Below are 3,133 nucleotides of genomic sequence, written 5' to 3'. Positions count from 1 at the left end.
TGGGATTCTCTGTGCTTCCTGGACTTGTGTACGTGTTTCCTTCACCAGGTTAGGGAAGTTTTCTGCCATTAACTTAATTAATTAATAAATTAAAATATTATTTATTTATTTATTTTTAGAGAACAGGAAATGAAAGAAAGGGAGAGAAACATCGATGTACGAGGGAAACATTGATAGGCTGCCTCTCACATGTACCCTGACCAAGAACCTATAGGTTAGGTCCTTGTGGACCTAACAGGGCATGTGCCCTGACTGGCAATTGACCCAGTGACCCTTTGCCCTCTGAGGTGATGCCTAACCAACAGAGCCACACCAGTCAGGGCTGTCATTAATTTTAGATTTTCAGTTTCTTACTCTCTCTCTTCTCCTTTTAGCAGCACTTTGATGAGAACATTGGTACACTTGAGGTTGTGCCAGAGGTTCATTACACTGTCTTCATTTTTACATGTTCTTTATTCTTTTTGCTGTTCTGATCAGGTGTTTTTGGCTTCCCTATCTTCTGAATCACTAATTTGATCCTCTGCTTCATCTACTCTACTGTGGATTTCCTGTGATGTATTTTCTTTTTTTCAATCCCAAGACCATTATTTATTATAAAGGTGCACCCTGATGGGCTTGTCAGTAGACTTTCTGGTAGTTAGTGCTCCAAACGTTTTGAATCTGCAGTGATGAGGATCAGCTACCAACAGGATCTGGTCACGCTGGATGAGGTTGTCTTTGATCTCCTTCTTGAAAGCCCCGTTCACATGTTTCTGGTAATAGGCCACCAGGGCTTTGAAGACGGACTGACATGACCAATCTGGGCCATACAACCACCACTTTTCACATGAATTTGGATGTTCACTATGGCAATCACTCCTTCCTCAGGAGCAGAACAGGTTCCAGTAGCTCGTATTGCAGTGTGTGTGGATTTATCACCACCAGGGCCTGCCCATTCACCTTGATGAGACTGTTGCCCCATTTCCAGTGTGCCACGGCTGTGGCCATCTTCTTGCAATGGAAGGCCTTCATGGACTGCAGAGGACCCTTGGATGCCATGATTGCAGGTGTATACAAGAGATCCTTACCATGTCCTATAATGTATCCTTCATTTCGGTTAGTGTATCTTTCATATCTGAGTGTTTTTTAACGTTTCCTATATCTTTGTTCCTTTACTCTTCCCTAAGTTCACTGAGCATCCTTATAACCAGTGTTTGAACTATATATCTGATAGATTACTTGTTTCCATTTTATTTAGTTCTTTTTCTGAAATTTTGTTCTGTTCTTTCATTTGGAAAATGTTTCTTTGTCTCCTAATTTTGGCAGTCTCTCTGTGTTTGTTTCTATACAGAGCTGCTATGTCTTCTGTGCTTTGCAGAGTGGCCTTATGTAGTAGTTGTCCTGTAGGGTCCAATAGCTCAGCCTCACCAGCAACCTGAGCTGGCCACTCCAAGTATATCCTCTATGTGGGTTGTGTGCACCCTTCTGTTGTAGTTGAGTCTTGATTGTTGTTGGCACATCAGTGGAAAAGGGATTCACCCCTAGGCCAGTTGGCTATGAAAACTGGCCAGGACAACTGTGGAATATAAGCTGTGTGGCGGCTGACCATACAGAACAGGTCTCACTTCCATGGAACTCTGGTGCTGCTGAGCCTGCCCTTTGAGTATGTTGCTTTTAGAGGTGGTTGAGTGGTGCTTCCTCATGGTATGAAGCTGTCTACCAGGTGTGCTGGCTCTGGGGCCTCCTGGGAGGTGCCAGCCAAGGTCATCTGCCACTTGCGCCCTGACCAGGGCCACCTGGGATGAGCTATAAAGTGATATGCAGATGGCTACTACTTGTGCTGGGTTTACTCCCGCTGTCTTGGAATCAAACTAGAATAATATCTCACCTCCCCTGTAAAGATTAAAGATGATGTACCTTTAACCTGAAGGTCACCAGGTTTCCTGGTCAATGCATGCAGGTGAAGGCAATTGATATGGACAATCTAGAGCTTCTATTTGAACTTTGCAGAATCTCTGACCTCACTTGTAAAATGCCTCCCTTTCCCATGGTTTCCTGGAATTTTTTCATGGGCTGCTTTACAAGTGCCCACAGGCCATTCTGTTACCTGGCACCCACCATGTGCTTCCTCTCCAGGGAGTTTACTCCTTATCCACGTGCTCAGCCTGGGGTTGATCTACTGCCTCTCTCCACAGCTCACTCCAGACCCACTGTATTCCTTGTGCATTTGTAAAGGCCTAAGCACACCATCCAAGACAGTGTGTCCTCTGTAAGTAAATGTGAGCTGTGTTTTCCTTTCTGGATGACAGGCTGCAAGGATGTTGGTTAGGCTCTCTCTTGGCATGGATCGTCCAGCCCAAGTAATTCACACCAAACCTTCTCCTTTTCTCTTCCACCTTGATATCACTGGAAGCAAAGGTGATTTCTGCAGGGATGAGTGTGTTCTCCCATTCAGAGACCTTGAAAGTGAGTGTGGAACATATACTAAGGATTTTGGTAGGAAGTGTTTATAAAGAAGAAAATAGGGTGGGCTTGAAACAGACAGAATCAGTCTCACCTCAAGTAATTTTGCATTGAACAAGTCCGTGTTTCTGGCCTTATGGATGACAGTGGCTCTTGAGTCATGAGGCTGAATTTCATCACCTGTGGCCTAAGGTGAGATTTCCCTCAGAAATCTTGGTTTGGGGGCCTTCCATTGTAAATGTTCTGTGTCTGGTTCTTTCTTTCTCAGCAGGAGTCCACAGCTGGAAGGTCAGCCAGGTGGCAGCATAAAGCAATAAACTCATGGACAGTGAGGCCTCTTTGGCTGTTCAGTCCTCTCCACACACACTTCTCTTTCCCCATTTTTACTAGAGCAGACGCAGGACACAACCTGTCACCCAACCGCCCATTCTCTGAAAGCCTTTGACTCTAAAACACCCAAGAAAGCAAAGATAAGCTGCTGGAATAGAAAGGGCAGAGAACTGGTTTAAGGCTGAAATTCTGTGTTATGTCACACAAAGCAGAGCAGAACATATTGGTTTAAAAAACCCTGGGGATTCTGTGACTATCACCCCCACTCAACCCCCCAACTAGCACAGCCAAGCTCCAGTTTTGTTCAACAAACTACTTGGGTTAGCAATTTCTGAGATCCACAATGAGCAGGTGATTAACA

General features: G+C 44.8%; 1 pseudogene; it reads right to left on the bottom strand.

The window, feature by feature from the left end:
- Positions 1-584: 584 nt before the first annotated feature.
- On the bottom strand, positions 585-1,062 carry LOC118995714 (40S ribosomal protein S16-like; annotated as a pseudogene).
- Between the last annotated feature and the right edge of the window lie 2,071 nt (positions 1,063-3,133).

The sequence above is a fragment of the Sturnira hondurensis genome, unplaced genomic scaffold, assembly GCF_014824575.4.
Source record: "Sturnira hondurensis isolate 20B ecotype Veracruz unplaced genomic scaffold, ASM1482457v3 Scaffold0010428, whole genome shotgun sequence".
Classification (NCBI taxonomy): domain Eukaryota; kingdom Metazoa; phylum Chordata; class Mammalia; order Chiroptera; family Phyllostomidae; genus Sturnira; species Sturnira hondurensis.
This window is presented reverse-complemented; position numbering and strand designations above follow the sequence as displayed.